The 20,896-nt window shown below is 40.0% G+C and overlaps 1 long non-coding RNA gene across 3 annotated transcripts in view; it reads left to right on the plus strand.

The window, feature by feature from the left end:
• LOC140104601 (uncharacterized) overlaps positions 1–20,896 on the plus strand; it is a 163,220-nt gene that overhangs the window by 13,159 nt on the left and 129,165 nt on the right. For 2 of the 3 annotated variants that reach the window (XR_011850374.1, XR_011850375.1), the window contains exons 4-9: positions 1,637–1,711; positions 2,460–2,551; positions 3,438–3,527; positions 7,420–7,507; positions 14,053–14,220; positions 15,589–15,771. This is a non-coding gene — a long non-coding RNA (uncharacterized lncRNA). Of the gene's footprint in view, positions 1–1,366; positions 1,422–1,636; positions 1,712–2,459; positions 2,552–3,437; positions 3,528–7,419; positions 7,508–14,052; positions 14,221–15,588; positions 15,772–20,896 lie in introns of all 3 variants that reach the window. The other variant, XR_011850373.1, reaches the window with a different exon arrangement.

Consider the following 20,896-nt stretch of genomic DNA (forward strand, 5'->3'; position numbering starts at 1 on the left):
TCCCAGGAGTTGTTTTACTTTGCCAAAATATGAACAGATTTGTAGTTTGTAGAAAGTGATGGACGTAGATATTATCTATGTCTTCAGCCAACCGGAATATTAGGCCGAAAAACATATGTGTTCAAAACTTTCCATATCTGATGCCTATTTGTATGCATTGTGCTGATTTGTCAGATGACCAGGTCATACAATGTCCACGCTGTTTCATGGCAGCTGTATGCATCACAACAGTGTGAAATTCTCTGTGTTAACAGCTGGGATTTTTTTTTTTTTTTTGAGAAGCAATCTTTATTTTTTTGGGTAATGTTGCCATCTGCATGTAAGTCGCTGTTTTTATATACTTAACCCTTCTATTTTTGGCGACTTCTCTCTTTCTAGTTGAGACAACAATGACTCGCTTTGTTTTTCTTCGCCAGTCGATAGTGTTGACTATGCCTTTGTGAGGCTCCCTTGGAGCCTGAATTGGTTAAATTGAGCAGAAGACATCATTAGGTGCGACCATCTTGCTTTGTAAGGGGGTAGGGAATCATTTTATAGCTGCGGAGTGGATTATTATACACAGATAACATGTATCTAGAGCGCCTGGTACTTGGCATATCTCACACCTGTCCGTATAATATACCTTTCTTTTTCACTTAGTGACTGCATGCGGTATTATTATTATTTTTTTTTTTTTTCTGTATCTCTCTTGACAATTTTACAGTAATTTAAATAGGTTGCAATATATATCCGGATATCTTCTCTATGTGCCTTTGTTCCCTTCTTCTTGAATTCAAGTTGTTCTTTTATGAATATAAAAATTGAGTCGTAACGTAATTTATTCCAGCAATGTCAGACGACCTCAGGTTAAGAGCGAGATAAGCATCTCGTGTGGGTGTTTTGTAATACCTTAATCCAAAGTTAAAAGTTGGTTAAAAGAACAAAAAAAAAACCCTTGGATGATATAAAACCAGATTTTCTTCTCTCTGGTATACCATATGTATGGACTTTGAGGCTCCCTTGTAGACTTTTTTTTAGGTTTATGTCAGAAGTTGCAGAATTATTTGTAAAGTTACCATCTGCTGCACTATATTACGTGTCAAAAATACCATAAACCTTGTGGAGCCCATTAGATGTCATGGTGCTCCAGTATTATTTACCGGGATATGGATCCATCAAATCTTTCTTGCCTCCATTATCAATTAAACCAATGGATGAATGCAGGTGGTCAGTATCCGCAGCAGAAATTCTGCTGCGGATTACAGTATTTTGGAAATCTGTCCACATTGCTGAATATTTTTGCACAGAAATTTACTTGGCCACAAATTTTAATATCTGCGGTTCATGTTAATGTTCTACAGCGGATTAGGTGATCTTTTCTTTTCAGTCGAATCCTCTGTGAAACTCGCAGCTGAATCAGGATGGAAATCCACTGCGGATCTGTATGTATTACATATATATAAGTATATTCATTACAAATTTACTTTCAGATTTTACAAGCACTTTGGATGTAGAGTCCTTCAATTTTTATTTTATTATCTTTATTTTACATTTTAAATAGCACAGACATATTCAATAGCATTGTTCTCTGTCCCTATTTAGAGGTTACAATCTAAATTTTAAATGAACCTATTATTATTCCTTTACTGTATTACAGTATAAGAAACCAGAATACCTGGAGGAAACCCACACAAAACTCAGAGAGAACAAACTCCATGCAGATGCTGCCCAGGTTTGCATTTCAAACCAGGATCCCAACGCTGGAAGGCAATTGTTCTGCCCACCATGTGGCCCCTTTCACATGACGGTCTTTTGCATGGGTATTTGTCACAAATCTAAGCGTAGAATTGGTGCAAATCTTTCTACGATACTTTAGGTTTTGTGTTTTGATTTGCCTTACAAATACCAATGTAAAGCATTGAGCATAATACTATATGGGAAAATCGCCTAAAATACAATACAAAACAGACAGATGTACATAGCAGAAACTCTATATATTAGGAGAGTACATCCTCCATGTGTTGAGTTTTCCAGCTTCACCATACAGAGGTAGAGATAATCAGCATTAGGCCTCGTGACTGTACATGTGCACGTCTCCTCTAACTTAAGATTTTGTGAAGGAAATCACTATTGAAATGCGCAGATATTGTACACGAGTGTAAAACTACGACCTGTAACAGAGGTACATAGTTTTGTGTCATTACTTGTTACTATATTGACAAATCATCTGTTCGTGACGGGGTTAATAATCCAATTAACCCTCAATGTACCCCAAGTATTACTGCTTAGACAATAGTGGTGTTCACTCCAGTCCCCCCTGCCCGACTAATGTCTTTCACTTCAAACATTACAAGTATGATCATATTACATAGGCGCTGATGATAATCTTTTGTTTTCCCCCCTGCAATAATATTTAACACATGCTCACTTTTTATTGAGCAGCTGAATAACCAGGGCACAAATATCATTTTAACCCCTAGACCGTCGGTGATAAGGCAGAGTTAATAATCAGTGACGTCATCCTGATCGACCCAAAGATGTTTCCGTGAGATGTTTCCTAGCACTAAGAATGGTAACTCTGTGGTAACGCATTGTGTGTGTAAAAATAATTAGTTGGTTTCTTTTCCTGTAGAATTAATGGAAAGAGGCGATGGCTGCAAAATATTATATTATTTATTTAAGGTCTGAAGTCATAAGGTTTCTTGGTTTTATAAAATATAAATCTATCATATATATATATATATATATATATATATATATATATATTAGAGAGAGAGAGATGCAGATATATACATATTTATATGGAGATGGATATATATAGACACACATATATATACACACACCAGGCAGTCCCCGGGTTACGTATAAGATAGGTTTGCTCTTAAGTTGAATTTGTATGTAAGTCGGAACTGTATATTTTATAATTGTAACTCCAGACAAAATATTTTTTTACCCAGTGACAATTGGAGTTTCACCATATTTTGCTATAATGGGACCAATAATTATCAATAAAGCTTCATATCAGACACCTTACAGCTGATCATTGGAGCCTGGGAGTAGAGTAAATAATCCAGAGAGCTTTACCAGAGGTCACAGGGCAGAGAGGGCCGTCTGTAAGTCGGGTGTCTTTAAGTAGGGGACTGCCTGTATGTATATGTATATATGTATGTATATATGCTAGGATTACTATTGTGTATGGCTATCCCACACTGAATATGTCCAGATTGCACAGTGACCTCTCCTCTCTCTCTCTCTCTCTTTTTTTTCTATGCACAATTGGAAGGTCTGAAAGTTTTCCCTGTGTGTATATATAAATAAATATATTAGTTTTTTTTTCGCATTCCTCCAGCTCAACATTGTGGATTATATAGTACAGGTTTGACTTTGATCTGTGTCTTTCTCCAACTTTGACTACTTTTAAAAGTGTACAGTGAACTTTTTTTTCTATACCGTTTCAGAGCATTTGAAAGGCCAAGATTCAAAATATTTGCCTCCTTAACTTATACCAACATTATACAAGTTTGTTCATACAGAGGTAGAAATCTCAGGTTAGTGTGTATCACCGATATGACATAGTGTCAATCCACGTACTCCCTATTCCATCAGCGTAAAAATCTACATCCAGGCCTTTTGCAATAAAAAGAAATAATTCCCAATTGAATAAATTGTGTATGCGTAATAAATGTATAACGAGCTGCATTTTGCATTCTAAGAAGTTTCTCCAGTGCTACAAAATATCTGCCGATTTCCTGCTGCAGGATTTCAGATAGAACTCCCAGAGAAACTGTTGTATAATCCCCTGCCTGTATTTGTACTGACGGAAGTATTGAGGGATAAGACTCTGGGTTACAATTCAGTACCGCTCATTTTAATATATTAACTAAGAACTCCCTCCCTCCCTCCCTTTCTCTCTCTCTCTCTCTCTCTCTCTCTCTCTCTCTCTCTCTGTCTGTCTTTCTTTCTCCAGGTTTGTTCTTAAAGTAAAAAGACTCCTAATAAAATGCTCTCTATAAAAGAGCAAGAAATAGACTTTTAAAGATTCATAAAATCGGGAAAAGAGAAAAGTTGTAGCTGCTGAAGCCACTTGTTAATTGAACACTTCCACTGCAGTAGTTGAAATATTTTCCCCAAGCAAAATAAAAAGTAAATAATATATTGCATTATGTAATAAATATCAGAACATATGATAAAGGGAATAGCAGGAAAATATCACTGGGTAGGAACTTAGATGGAGACTAAGTGAATGAAACCCAATTGAATAAAATCCAGGCTATCCATTTTCTATTCCTCAGAATGGTTGGATTATACCTTGTGTCACCCCCTCATCCTCATAGACTGTAAGCTATTGTGTCACCCCTCATCCTCATAGACTGTAAGCTCTTGTGTCACCCCTCATCCTCATAGACTGTAAGCTCTTGTGTCACCCCTCATCCTCATAGACTGTAAGCTCTTGTGTCACCCCCTCATCCTCATAGACTGTAAGCTCTTGTGTCACCCCCTCATCCTCATAGACTGTAAGCTCTTGTGTCACCCCTCATCCTCATAGACTGTAAGCTCTTGTGTCACCCCTCATCCTCATAGACTGTAAGCTCTTGTGTCACCCCTCATCCTCATAGACTGTAAGCTCTTGTGTCACCCCTCATCCTCATAGACTGTAAGCTCTTGTGTCACCCCTCATCCTCATAGACTGTAAGCTCTTGTGTCGTCCGCTCATCCTCATAGACTGTAAGCTCTTGTGTCGTCCCCTCATCCTCATAGACTGTAAGCTCTTGTGTCACCCCCTCATCCTCATAGACTGTAAGCTCTTGTGTCTCCACCTCATCCTCATAGACTGTAAGCTCTTGTGTCACCCCCTCATCCTCATAGACTGTAAGCTCTTGTGTCACCCCCTCATCCTCATAGACTGTAAGCTCTTGTGTCACCTCCTCATCCTCATAGACTGTAAGCTCTTGTGTCACCTCCTCATCCTCATAGACTGTAAGCTCTTGTGTCACACCCTCATCCTCATAGACTGTAAGCTCTTGTGTCACACCCTCATCCTCATAGACTGTAAGCTCTTGCAAGCAGCACCCTCACTCCTATTGTTCCATATGACTATTTGTCCCTTATGATTTGTAAAGCACTACGGAATATGATGGAGCTATAAGTAGAGATTAAGTAAAGATTATTATTTTAAGTTGTGATACTGTGTTATCCCAATATTATGGAAGCTGCAAATGTAACTGCAGGCAGTCCCTGGGTTACAGATAAGATAGGGTCCATAGGTTTATTCTTAAATTGAATTTGTATGCAAGTCAAAACTGCATATTTTATCATTGTAGCTCCAGACAAAATAAAATATTTTGCCCCAGTGACAATTGGAGTTTCAAAATTTTTTGCTGTACTGGGACCAATACCTCATAGACTGTAAGCTCTTGTGTCGTCCCCTCATCCTCATAGACTGTAAGCTCTTGTGTCACCCCCTCATCCTCATAGACTGTAAGCTCTGGTGTCATCCCCTCATCCTCATAGACTGTAAGCTCTTGTGTCACGCCCTCATCCTCATAGACTGTAAGCTCTTGTGTCACCCCCTCATCCTCATAGACTGTAAGCTCTTGTGTCACCCCCTCATCCTCATAGACTGTAAGCTCTTGTGTCACCCCCTCACCCTCATAGACTGTAAGCTCTTGTGTCACCTCTCATCCTCATAGACTGTAAGCTCTTGTGTCACCCCCCCTCACCCTCATAGACTGTAAGCTCTTGTGTCACACCCTCATCCTCATAGACTGTAAGCTCTTGTGTCACCCCCCTCATCCTCATAGACTGTAAGCTCTTGTGTCACCCTCTCATCCTCATAGACTGTAAGCTCTTGTGCCCCCCCCCCCTCATTCTCATAGACTGTAAGCTCTTGTGTCACCCCCTCATCCTCATAGACTGTAAGCTCTTGTGTCCCTCCTCATCCTCATAGACTGTAAGCTCTTGTGTCACGCCCTCATCCTCATAGACTGTAAGCTCTTGTGTCGTCCCCTCATCCTCATAGACTGTAAGCTCTTGTGTCACCCCCTCATCCTCATAGACTGTAAGCTCTTGCGTCCACCCCCTCATCCTCATAGACTGTAAGCTCTTGTGTCACCTCTCATCCTCATAGACTGTAAGCTCTTGTGTCACCCCCCCTCACCCTCATAGACTGTAAGCTCTTGTGTCACACCCTCATCCTCATAGACTGTAAGCTCTTGTGTCACCCCCCTCATCCTCATAGACTGTAAGCTCTTGTGTCACCCTCTCATCCTCATAGACTGTAAGCTCTTGTGCCCCCCCCCCCTCATTCTCATAGACTGTAAGCTCTTGTGTCACCCGCTCATCCTCATAGACTGTAAGCTCTTGTGTCACCCCCTCATCCTCATAGACTGTAAGCTCTTGTGTCACCCCCTCATCCTCATAGGCTGTAAGCTCTTGTGTCCCTCCTCATCCTCATAGACTGTAAGCTCTTGTGTCACCCCCTCATCCTCATAGACTGTAAGCTCTTGTGTCACCTCCTCATCCTCATAGACTGTAAGCTCTTGTGTCACCTCCTCATCCTCATAGACTGTAAGCTCTTGTGTCACCCCCTCATCCTCATAGACTGTAAGCTCTTGTGTCACCCTCTCATCCTCATAGACTGTAAGCTCTTGCAAGCAGCACCCTCACTCCTATTGTTCCATATGACTATTTGTCCCTTATGATTTGTAAAGCACTACGGAATATGATGGAGCTATAAGTAGAGATTAAGTAAAGATTATTATTTTAAGTTGTGATACTGTGTTATCCCAATATTATGGAAGCTGCAAATGTAACTGCAGGCAGTCCCTGGGTTACAGATAAGATAGGGTCCATAGGTTTATTCTTAAATTGAATTTGTATGCAAGTCAAAACTGCATATTTTATCATTGTAGCTCCAGACAAAATAAAATATTTTGCCCCAGTGACAATTGGAGTTTCAAAATTTTTTGCTGTACTGGGACCAAAGATTATCAATAAAGCTTCATTACAGACACCTTACAGATGATTATTGCAGCCTGGGACTATAGTAACATCCAGAGAGCTTCACCAGAGGTCACAGGGGGCAGAGAAGTCCGTCTTTAACTAGGGGTCGTCTGTAATTTGGGTGCCCTTAAGTGGAGGACCGTCTGTATTAATATTTTCTTTTTTGATGTAACTGTATTTCTATCTTTACTGTGTCTGCTGTATCTCAGATAGGACAGGGCAGATGTATCTCTCTGTATTACTAGAGATGTGACTACTCTATAATGTTTTATTATATTATTCTATTTTATGTGAATATTGGTACATGGGTGCACAACTAAAGAATTATATTGTATACTATTTATTTCTTGTACTGTATATATTGTTATCAGTCTTCTACAATGCAGAATGACCTTCATATAGCTCTGTTTTTTAAATGTGCTTACAATCTCATTCCAGCCCAGGATCCCGCTGCTGCCGGCCTGGTACATGGCACACGACCGTCCATCCAGCCAGGGACTACTGAACTACAACTCTCAGCATGCAGGTTGTAGCTTTATAAAATCAATCAACTTTTTTACTTTTATTTCTCCTATTTTTAAGAAATTCCCTGTGATGTTATGGTTTTTGTCCTGTTATATGTCACACTATTTAAATCAGAGTTATTTGCCAAATAAGGTTCCAATGATTACTTACCGGCGGCTTAGTGGTTAGAATTACAGCCTTGCAGCGCTGGGAACCTGTATTCAACATCTGCAAAGAGTTTGTATGTTCTCTCAGTGTTTGCATGGGTTTCCTCCGGGTCCTCCGGTTTCCTCCCACACTCCAAAACATACTGGTAGGTTAATTAGATTGTGTGCCCCATTGGGGACAGGGATTTGGCACGCTCTGTGCAGCACTGTGCAAGCTGTGTGTGCTATATAAATAAAGGAATTATTATTAATTATTATGATTTGGCTAAATGTTTTTGCGCACCAGTACCCAGAATGCTTAGCAGTTCTGCACATGTCATGCCTATATCGCCATAGAATAAGGTGAATATCACCTGTAGTCTTAATCAAGAAGAGGCCATTAATGCATGTGGGAATACACGGAGGTACATACTTTTCTTATCACCCTTGTAGTTTGATAAGGTGTTTATCAGGGACATGGATTAAACGTGAATCCAGTTCTAAAATATATTGACCGCCTCACAGCAGACGCTGAGCCTCCTCTGTAGAGGATGTGTGCGTAGACTAATGCCTTTCTGGCTCAGTCATGACATGAGGGCTTGTTACCTTGTTGTGCTTATCTATGCCTCTCTTATCTCTAGGGCATTGATTCCTACTTAATGGAGCCAGCAATATACAAATGCAAGCTCCAGATGTGCCATGTTGTAATACCCCTGCCACAAATCAGTTCCTTTCCTTATAAATACACCACAGTCAATTTTTTTCCGAAAGAGAAGAAGTTAAGGAAAGATTTTGGGAAAGAAAAACTCTACTGAATTTTTTTGCAGCTGTTGATATTGATAGTCTGTAATCTATTACCAGATTTATTCATGTCTGATAGATGAAAATCCCACCTTTGGAAACCCATTGTGACTGGTGCCATGGTTATACTCACAGAGAAAGCCACATCTGCATTCACTGTGGTTGTAGGACCAGCAGGGGCGTAACTATAGGGGCAGCAGCCATAGAGTGTCATCATTCTATACATATTATATTGTGCACCATAATATGCATACAACAGTGCGCATCTTCCACAGAACACAGCTTAGCCGGCAGCTCAGATAAGTATTGGACGGCAGGACTAAGAATCTCTAATATCTGCTTCTTGCCATCTACTTCCCCCATATGGTCAGCATCTACTGGGCTGCATAAAGTGAGATCTGTGGCTTCTGACACCTGGGATAAGCAGACTGCCGGACTCATACTTATAAGTGTGTATGAGTGTATACATTAATTGATGAGTGTGTACTGTATGGTGTGTATATGGTACTTTATGTATGAATATATGTTTTATGACTGTAGATGGTACTGTATGTATGTGTGTGTATATGGTGTGTGTAAATACTGTGTGTATGTATGCTGTATGTCTGTGTATGGTACTGCATTTTTGGAATACATGTTTTATGACTGTATATGGTAGTGTATGTATGTGTGTATATTTTGTGTGTATGTATGCTTGTATGTATGCTGTATGTCTGTATGGTACTGCATTTTTGGAATACAGGCGGTCCCCTACTTAAGGACACCCGACTTACAGACAACTCATAGTTACAGACAGACCCCTCTGAAATCTGGTGAAGCTTTCTGAATGCTTTACTATAGTCCCAGATTGAAATCATCAGCTGTAAGGCGTCTGTAATGCATCTTTATATATAATCCTTGGTCCCATTACAGCAAAAAATGTTTAAACTCCAATTGTCACTGGGGCCAAATTTTTTTTTGTCTGGATCTACAATTATAAAATATACAGTTTCGACTTACATACAAATTCAACTTAAGAACAAACCACCAGACCCTATCATGTATGTAACCCGGGGACTGCTTGTACATGTTTTATGACTGTATATAGTAGTGTATGTGTGTGTGTGTGTATATGGTGTGTATATTCTGCGTGTATGTATGCTTGTGTGTATGCTGTATGTCTGTGTACGGTACTGCATTTTTGGAATACAGGCAGTCCCCGGGTTACGTACAAGATAGGGTCTGGAGGTTTGTTCTTAAGTTGAATTTGTATGCAAGTCGAAACTGTATATTTTATAATTGTAGGTCCAGACAAAAAAAATTTTGGCCCCAGTGACAATTGGAGTTTAAACATTTTTTGCTGTAATGGGAACAAGGATTATCAATAAAGCTTCATTACAGACACCTTACAGCTGATCATTGCAGTCTGGGACTATAGTAAAGCATCCAGAGAGCCTCACCAGAGGTCAGAGGGGCCCGTCTGTAAGTATGGGTTGTCTGTAAGTCGGGTGTCCTTAAGTAGGGGACCGCCTGTACATGTTTTATGACTGTATATGGTAGTTTATGTATGTGTCTATATATGGTGTGTGTATATTCTGTACGTGTGTGTATATTCTGTACGTGTGTGTATATTCTGTACGTGTGTGTAAATGCTGTAAGGTGTGTATATGTATGTATGTGTGTGTGTTAATATGGTTTTGTATGTATGTTTATGTGGTATGTGTGTATAAATACTGTATTTGTGATATATATACTATTTGTGTTTAATGTGTAAATGTGTGTAAGAGAGCATAAATGTGTGTATATGTTAAAAAGTGTATAGATGTGTGTAGAACTTTGTATGTGTATCTAAGTTAATTAAATATATTATATTTTGTACACACTTTAACTTTTTTTTTTTTTCAAATTTTTCAACATAAAATTCAAAATCCATAACAATAAAGTGATATGTATAGTTTACAGATATGGCCAATATTCTGACTATGCTTCGACATAACATGAAAGTACATTATGAGTTAACTTTTTTACAGATATGTATATTCTTTAAGGGGAAGGAGGCCCCATTCAGTAGTCTGCTGTGGGCCAAAACTCTCCTAGTTACGCCCATGAGTACCAGTCAGTTGTGGGGTTTATACTACCTACCCAACCACTCAGGAGCTAAATGCAGGCCCAGAGGTAGAACCAAACCCAACATGATATTTCTGCTATATCTTATGGATATACCACAGATGTTCTAAGTGACCCAAATCCATTACAGGGGTATTCAAACCTGAATGTCTATCATATTCAAAAGTGTAATAAAAGTGGGACCACTGGATTATTTTGAACTGGGGTCTTTGGGTGAGAGAGGTGTTCGTAATGAGTGTCAGTCTCTGTATTTTCTAATGTGGCAGTGATGAAATAGCCATTTGTTCTAGTGGTGGGGTTCACATTATGCTATATGACAGGATATAGTATACATTTCTTGGATTGTAATTCCCTTTTTACCACCTAATGACAAGTAGATAACACTTTTTTAAGGACTTGTTCACATCTGCACTTTTTTTTTTTTAGGTATAGTGGCACATATAGTGTTATAATAGTGGGTAATACACAATGGAAACATAAGGGACCCCATAATATTTCAGAGGGGTCTCAAATAAATCTATTACTGTAGCTGCAACATAACTCTGTTGTGAATGGAAGCTGTGGGAACCTCCAACACAATTGTATCCTCTACAGTAGTCCAAAACCTGTGTTGTATGTTTCCAGTCATGAAAATCTGCAATTCTGTGTTCCAGGGATTTGGGTTTTATACAGTTATCCAAATGGTGGGATGTAAGCTCAGAGCTCCAGCTATCAAGTCTCCTGACCCGTCATTGTATGAGGTCAGGAGGTTATTTCATGCTTGACTTCCCCTTTAAGGAGCAAAGAATGTGTTTCGTGAACCTACGCTTATGCGTTGGTAAATTGCCTGTGCCTGCAGATTTGCTGAGAGGGCGCTGCAGGGATTTACAGCTCTATTATCATGTATGTAGTGATTCCAATGACAGATACATGTTGGAGATTTGCAATGTGTGCACTTCTGAGAGCATTGGTTTGCGGTATATGGACTACAGTGTTATTGTGGTCTTACTATTTTTTTTACAGCAAATCAGTTTATTCTTTTCACCTCTTGAACTGCAGTGTGGACACATTTTCCCGGATTTACATTAATGAGGTATGGAATTCTGGGATGTTGCCGCTTGTCCTTCTGACCTCTTGAGTTTTAGCTTTCTGTGGACACACTGACCCCTGGCTGAGCCTAAGGCTGGTCTGACCTGATCCCACCCGGCTCCTGCTCAAGCCATCTCCCTTTGCTGACCAGCTCTGGTATTCCTGCGGCCCAGACAGCACACGGGTCTTACCTGAGATAATTCTGTGTAATTACACCCTTTAACACGCTTTAAACGACCGCTTCTTTGTCTTTACTTGAAAGAAGGGACAGTTAGTCTCTTCTATTCACACCAGCAAAATGCCCAGGGAATGTTATTTGCTGGCCATTTACTTCTAATTAATTCTGTTTCATGATGCCCCAAGACTCTAATGGCTCCCAGGGTGAGGACTACAGATTACTACAATTATGTCTGTCCCAAAATTTACATGGAGGCCTTGATTGGACAGTAACAGTACAGTAAAATATACAGTAATAGTATCCACCTTTTTGCTTACAATGATTTTTAGAAATTGTGATTTTGAAAACTGAGATTAATGTGCATGTTCCAAAATAATAATAATAATTCTTTATTGATATGGCGCCTACAGATTACGCAGCGCTGCACAAAGCATGGGAAATTGTGAGCCCCATTGGGGACAGGGACCAATCTTAACAATCACAGTACAAAATATCTGGTAGACCTTCTCATGGATGAATCAGAAGTAATTGATGAATTAAACTATGGGAGAAGTGGTCTCATCAAATTAACCTTTTTAATAAATTGAAAGGGGTCCTAGTGGCATCATGCAATCCACTGCACATGGTAACATGAAGATTTTGTTGCAAATTTCCCTCTTTGGCCAGTGAAATACTCTGATACACTTGTAGGTATCACTGCTGCAGAATGAATGACTTTCAACTTGAAATTATTAACCGTGCCAGCATCATAGATGGAATTTATACAAATCTCATCTAAATTTATTGCAAAAATGTATAGATTAGTATGACTTACACTGTTGTTTTACAATCTGCTGAATATCAAATACTGCTGCGGATTCCAGGTACAAGAAATTACCTCTGAAACACTCCTGTCGCAGGAAAATCGTCACTGGTTTCTGCTTGTTGTCCAGAATGGATCCAGAATGTCTGCTCCCACGTTTTGCATTTTATTATAGTGTATGTCCCCGGCCTATGCAATGAAAATCTGCATCAGATCTTTGATTAGTTTGAATTAAAAACATAAAGTTTGATCTAGATTTTTGGTATAAAATCTAAAGCAAATGCGCAGCACCTGAATGTGCTCAAAATCTGTTTATGCCTGGGTTCTTATGTTTAGAAATCCCAATTTTTACATAATAAGCAATACCTTTTACTCTGGAGGACCTGTCACAACATTTTAACCAATAATAATAATTCCTTTATTTATATAGCGCACACATATTCTGCAGAGCTGCACAGAGCTCAGTTGGCTATTTCTCTAATTTTGATCCACCTAAAACATACTTTCATACTCAAGATATGGGGAGAAATTGGATCCGTTTTGGATTATTCTTTCTGAATATTCTATTACATTAGAATTATTTCATGGTTGGAAATTCTTAATGATTCAGAAAAATTCACATAAAGCAAGACATTTTTCCATTGAGAATATATTTGTGTTATAGAGGTTGCACCATAAAACAAAGCAGATACTTCCAGAATAATTTTTTAGAAGTTTTTCTTGGGTGGAAATACATTTTACCCTATGTAACCTTTGTTTCTCTGGCCCCATGCACACGACAATTTGCAGCCGCATTACGTCCCTCATAGAAATTTTTGGCACCTGGTCACAATGCAGTGAGCCCACGGTGTCTCACCACACCACGACCAAGCCGGACATGTTCTATATCTTGCCGTTTTTAATCAGGAATGGCTTAGCTTTCAATGGGGAGGAGTGAGGAGCGCTCACGTTCCCCTCCCTCCACCTAACCAGGTCCCATCCACAGACTGAATACTAAATTGGCGATCATTTTGTTCATTTATCTCTAATATTATTGTGTTACATTCACACACACAGTGCCCGCCGTACCGTAGCAATGCAGGAACACGGGAGTGGAGGAGACGGTGAGCGCTGCTCGCCCCCACCCCTTTCCATAGAGATGCATGGCGCACGGCACTGTAATACAGGGAAGGACCATACCGCTCTGTACGGCTCCGCGCGCCCATTGCCGGCCTATGGGGGACGTATATACAGCGGCCGTATATACGCCCCCTAATAGTCGTGTGAATTTGCTCTTAGATTGTAAGCTCTTGTGAGCAAGGCCCTTGCATTTATTTTTTAAACTAATGTTAAAAATATCACCCTATAATGTCTAATTTTGTTTATGTACCCCATCTGCGATTTTTAAAGAATATGTGGAATGTGTAGCTACTATATAGATTATTATTATCATTAAAGGACTTCTCCGATTTCCCTTTCTCTTACAGACCTCCCTTTACAATCTAAATACAAAGTGTCTCCCTGCCATGGACTTTGAGTGATCAGCTGTAATGTTTGGATAAACCCAGTTTAAGAAAATCGTAATGTAATATCTGATACAAAAATTTTAGAATATGGAACCTGTCTGCTTTTATACGTGATTAACATCTAAATAGGTATGTAGTTTATAACCATCCACTATTATATCACGGGTATGTTATTATATTTGTGGTATAATGTTATTCTTTGCACTATGTATACTCTTGCTAGACAGTAAAGGCCAAGCTATTGCTAACTACAATCAGATATTTCAGCCTCTGAAAGGCCCCCTGCAGTGACCTTCAATTGGCTTACAGACAGGAAGTCTGATACGGTTACAGAATCTGCCCCCATGATCACAGCACTAATATCTCTGCTTCTAAGATCTAGGAGCTTGTGCTGGTCTACTTGTGGCTTGGACTGTTTTTACACTAAACTTTAGATAGTGATAACACTTCTTTCAAACACTTCACTGTCATTAAGATAAATTGGAACATGTCCTTCCATGTAGATCGCTGGACGTAGCTGTCTGGCCGGTGACTTATAACAAACGACAATAGAAATCTGTTCCGGGTGAGAATAATAACTGAACATGATTAGAAAAGATTGATTTTCTGCTAGTGCCAATACTAGTTTGTTGAATGGTAAAATGTAGCAATTTAGTGGCACACCAAGGCCCATATTAAAGTGTTGGCACCAGTTTTCTGTCTGACTTTGCACCGAAAAGAATGTGGAAACAGCTTCAACATGTAGTTATAAAGTGTTATACTGTGTCCAACAAAACAGAAAAAATGTGCATCTAAAGGGGCTGTTACTGCTTAGTGTGACCGTGCGCCACATTTATTACTGACGTGCGCCACAATTCTGCAGCATGAACAGAGTGCACACACTAAAAATGGTGACACTTGCCGAGCAGTGCAGGGGGCGCAGGATTCATGAAGAACGTGCACCCAATTCATGAATCTGTCGCACACTTGACAGGCAAAAATGCACCCAGTTTGGGTTTAGGACTATACAAAATTCACAAGGGTGATAAGCTATTCCCCTTTCCTACTAAAGATAATGGTCATCCAGCCATGCATGCATGCTTACAGGGGGTCCAAAGGAATAGCTGGCTGAAAGCTTCTACTATAGGGTCATTGGCTGAATGTTTTCCCCCACGTTTGCAAAAATTCACAAATCACTTTGTTGTCCATTAAAATGGTATAGTTTATGATCTCCTTTAGAATAAGGAGATAAGTATCTGCCAGCGATACCCCAAGTACCTCTTAGGGGATCCCAATAAGTCAAAACTCAGATCCCAAAATGGCATAAATATCATCAATTTTAATGCTAAAAAAATAGCATCACTAATACTATGTTGATGTTAACAGTGGCAAAGGTTCATTTAAGATAAAAAAAAAAAAATAAATTTAAAAAACATCTTTTCCTAGTATATTTGAAACTCTGACTTTAAATTTGGTGGAAACCATTTATTAATCTGCAAAAATTGTATTCCCTTGTAGCATCAACCTTGTTTTGTTGATTGGATCTGATAAGCGCGGCTCCATTCCTGAATGCTGTAACACTAAGGACCGTTCTCACAGCCTGATTGATGGATTTATTGTAGGGATGATCCTTCAGCAGCCATTTTACCGGAGATCTACTGATATGCATCCATAAAAAGTTGTTTTACCTGGAAATATTTGGTAGGACTTTTAAATCCTTTATTTACTGTGGTTTGAGCACAATTCTACAGAAGGTTGAATATTGTATTTCGGTGAATTGTCTCTCTAACATGGTTAGTGGACGCGATCACATATGTCCTAAAATTACAACCACTTGCCCAGATTTACATGTTCTCTGTGTCAGCAAGTTCATTGTATTGGATTTCTTTATCTTGTTATGTATTACTTCATTTGGATTGTAATTGGTTTATAGAATCGTCTTCAAACAATGCCATTCTCTGTAGACAGTATTGCTGAGCACCAGCACTGCTGACACCATTGAGGTTGACGTGCTGCTACTATTAAAGGGAACCCAACAACATGAAACTGGCGTCCAACCTACAGACTTTGTTATGGAGAAGAAGGAGCTGAGAAGACAGAATTAGTTGCCAGTTATTGATTAAGACTCCCCAAAGCACAAGAGGGAATGTTTAAATTAAGATACAGATTATATTGATTTTTTTTCTAATAAATATATATATATTTTTCATTTGCACCATATTCCCCTGCTCCATAACCTCTACCTACGTATAGTAAACGTCACAGTTCCTCCTTTAAAACATGCTGCCTGCAGATAGGACACTATGTACAATATGCCCAGCTCCTTCTGCTGTATAACATTTTGCCTGCAGATAGGATACTATGTACAATCTGCTTGCCTCCTCCTTCTCTATAGCATGCTGCCAGCAGATAGGACGCTATGTGCAATCTGCTTGCCTCCTCCTGCTCTATAGCATGCTGCCAGCAGATAGGACGCTATGTGCAATCTGCTCAGCTTCCCCTGCCCTATAGCATGCTGCCAGCAGATAGGACACTATGTACAATCTGCTCAGTTCCTCCTGCTCTATAGCATGCTGCCTGCAGATAGGACACTATGCACAATCTGCTCAGCTCCTCCTGCTCTATAACATGCTGCCTGCAGATAGGACACTATGTACAATGTGCTCAGCTCCTCCTGCTCTATAACATGCTGCCTGCAGATAGGACACTATGTACAATGTGCTCAGCTCCTCCTGCTCTATAACATGCTGCCAGCAGATAGGACACTATGTACAATCTGCTCAGTTCCTCCTGCTCTATAACATGCTGCCTGCAGATAGGACACTATGTGCAATCTGCTCAGCTTCCCCTGCTCTATAGCATGCTGCCAGCAGATAGGACACTATGTACAATCTGCTCAGTTCCTCCTGCTCTATAGAATGCTGCCTGCAGATAGGACACTATGCACAATCTGCTCAGCACCTCCTGCTCTATAACATGCTGCCTGCAGATAGGACACTATGTACAATGTGCTCAGCTCCTCCTGCTCTATAACATGCTGCCTGCAGATAGGACACTATGTACATTCTGCTCAGCTCCTCCTGCTCTATAACATGCTGCCTGCAGATAGGACACTATGTACAATGTGCTCAGCTCCTCCTGCTCTATAACATGCTGCCTGCAGATAGGACACTATGTACATTCTGCTCAGCTCCTCCTGCTCTATAAAATGCTGCCCCCCCAGGCACTAAGCTTAGTTTTGATTGGCTTATCTTAATTTGGTCATATTTCCGCAGTTGTGCAGTAACAGGATAGGCATAAACATTTCACATGAGATATGTGTATGCATCCTACTTTACAATATGTGTTTCTTCAGGGTCATGGAAGACATGTTGTCTCTTGGAGGTCATACAGTGTTACCTCCTTCTTGAATAACTCTTCTAGAAAATAGTCATGTCCATGACTCAACAGTCGGGATCATTTACACATCGGCCGGACAATATTATGTGCATAATGCTCTTCTAGGTCATAGTTTAGGACTAGTTTATCACTTGGGTCGTTGGTGCGAATGCAAACGCATCCAATAAACTACCAGCAGCCCTCTACTTAAAGGAAACCTACCACTTGAAGTGGCAGGTTTCCGATGGCAATACCGGGCACCAGCTCAGGGTGAGCTCAGGGTGAGCTGGTGCCGGAGCTTATTTTCGTTAGTGTTTTAAACCGCGGTATCGCGGTTTAAAACACTTTTTAAACTTTATAGCCGGCGCAGGCAGGTACGCGCTCGGCGCTTACCATGCGCGCGGCTCTCTTCACTTCATATGTAGCCGCGCGCACGGTAAGTGCCGAGCGCGTACCTGCCTGCGCCGGCTATAAAGTTTAAAAAGTGTTTTAAACCGCGATACCGCGGTTTAAAACACTAACGAAAATAAGCTCCGGCACCAGCTCAGCCTGAGCTGGTGCCCGGTATTTCCATCAGAAACCTGCCACTTCAAGTGGTAGGTTTCCTTTAAGGACACCCGACTTACAGACGAACCCTAGTTACAGACGGACCCCTCTGCCCACTGTGACCTCTGGTGACCTCTCTGGATGTTACTATAGTCCCAGACTGCACTGGTCAGCTGTAAATTGTCTGTAATGAAGCTTTATTGATAATCCTTGGTCCAATTACAGCAAAAAAATTTTGAAATTCCAATTGTCACTGGGGCAAAAAAATTTTTGTGTCTGGAGTTACAATTATAAAATATACAGTTCCCACTTACATACAAATTCACCTTAAGAACAAACCTATGGAACCTATTTTGTACGTAACCCGGGGACTGCCTGTATGTATAATTTTTATGACATTTTTTATTTTAGATTTTCTTAATCTGGATTACTCTTATTTGAATTGCTACTTGCACATCATAGACTTTGAGCCATTGATGTTTTTGCATTGAATGCACTAATACTAAGTATTTTATACCAGGTTCTTTTTCTGAAATATTTCCATGAGGTTATTGACAACATATCCAAAAAAAAAAAAGAAAGTCTGGGATGTCTTTTCTGTGGTGACGTCCTGTGGCTGTAGTAAAGTTTAATGGCAGAGACCAATTCCCAAATTGTTCCTTAGACCTAAATGGCTTAAGTTAGTATCCACCCTGCTTATAACTAATAAAAGGGAGCATTCATAAAAGCCCTTTGTTGGGTGATCTAAGACCATCCAAATCCACTGTTCTAAAGATGCTAATTATAGTAATGTAGAATGTTAATCAGACGCACTGTCCCCCCCCCTGCCATAGGCCCTCTCTCTCTCCAGTGACAGGCACCTGCTGCCTTTATTTCGGATGGGGCTCCCTTTTCACTGTACAAATACAGCTGATCTGTCTGCGTTCCCCAGCTCACGTGCAGGACGAATAAATCTGGATGTGGCCGAGTCTTTCCCTACTCCATGTGTGTGTGCACTCGCTGCAGCTGCGGGCTGAGCAGCCCATGGAAGGTGAGAGGTGACTGGCTCGCCCCTCTTGTTCATTTTGTGCTAACCAGCTCTGCTCACCCAAGCTGACATTTCTCCTGCCATTCCCTTTGTTGCTAGTGCAAATAGACACACTGTTTCCTTCCAAAGGCTAATGAGAAAGCAGCCATCTGAAATATTGCACTGTGCAGTCCCCAGGTTAAAACAAACATAAACACTTGCCTTGAATGCTTTGCCCTGAGAGCCTTTTCTTATGAAGATAAGCTGGTTATCTCATTCATTCAGATTTTAATCTGACAGCTCCTTTGCTCGCTGCCAGCTGAATTTAGGATATGCATACCTCAATTTTGTATTCAAATCTCCCGGTTAGACAAACTCTGGACAACAATAAAAAAAAAAAGAAAAAACAAATACAAAACGCGTCTTGTATCCAGATTCATCTTTTATATCTAATTGACACATTACAAAAAAAAAGTCAACTCAAAGAAAGTGAAATATTCCGGGCTGAAAGTTCTAACATTTTATTATTCTGTAAACGTTTAATGTAGCTGAATTTACTGCGGTTTCTACTATGTGTTGTAAAGTGTTTGTATCTAAACAGTTTCTATTCATTCTTCCAGGGTGGGCGGTAGGGGGGGATACATCTAACATCTAAAAGTTTGTTTACACTGTGGAAGGTCATCAATAGGTGATAAAACTCCTGATCTTTATCAGAGCACCAACATTTAGTTCTGTACAGAGATTAATACACTTCACATTGGGTCATCTCTAAGTAAACGTAGCAGTATGTTTTTGGAGTAGTTACCAGACGTGTGCCCATAGCACCTATCATTCCACCTCCATCATTCCACCTCCAATACTGGAGCAGTGCAAAACATCCAAGGGGTAACAGTCCATAAAGTCAGTTTCATCTACAGACAGGACCATGAAACAGTGAATAGAGCAGAGTTAGTTCTGTCCAAACTTTTATGGTGTACAATTCAGTTATCCAAAATCAAAACGGGGGATTATGCATAAAATACAGCTCTTCTTTCTATAACTATATCATAAAATATCTATGAAATGTATACTATTTTGTGTTACTTTTGTTTTTTAAGTTTGCCTAATTGCCATTATTGATAAAACTCTATTTATAATAACATTTGGTGGGGTGTAATCTCTATATAGGATCTTAATCCCCACTTTACAGAGCATGTGACTATGTTTGCAGTGTATGCCTAATCCACAAGGCTAGGCTAGTTGTTAAGATATACTGTTGTTTAATTATTTTTAATGATTGCAGATACTTTTATCCATTAAAATAAATGAATTTCTGGCTACTGGATAGGTTGTTAGTATTAGACACCAGAGTCATTTTAATAAATTCTAGAGAAGGTGTCAGTACAGGGTTAGGATGTCTGACCCCAATTGAACTGATACTGAACACTTATCCTATGGATATGTTATGAGTATCAAAAATGCATAAGGGGCCAGAAAACCCCTTAGGTGTAGCGATGAGCAGACCCGAACCTGAAGTCTGGGTGCGTCCCGAGCAACCCAGACATATTGCCAGATTGAAGGCCGTGCAAGCACTCCCCCTGATAATAATAATAATCTTTTATTTATATAGCACCCCATAGCGCTTTACAGATTCTGGGGAACACACAAATTAATAACAGTCATGTGAAACAATAGGAGTGTGGGCCCTGAAGAGCTTACAGTCTATGACCAGTCACAGCTATGGTTAGTAGCCGGATTACCTGCACGACCCTCAATCTGGCAATATGTCTGGCTTGCACAAGACTCCCCCGCACTTAGTTTGGGTCCGCTCATCTTTACTTAAGAGCCATGTTATCATATGTGTAAAAGATGTTTGATTCCATAAAATTCTACAGGTGAGTTTTTATGGATTAATAA

The sequence above is a fragment of the Engystomops pustulosus genome, chromosome 10, assembly GCF_040894005.1.
Source record: "Engystomops pustulosus chromosome 10, aEngPut4.maternal, whole genome shotgun sequence".
Classification (NCBI taxonomy): domain Eukaryota; kingdom Metazoa; phylum Chordata; class Amphibia; order Anura; family Leptodactylidae; genus Engystomops; species Engystomops pustulosus.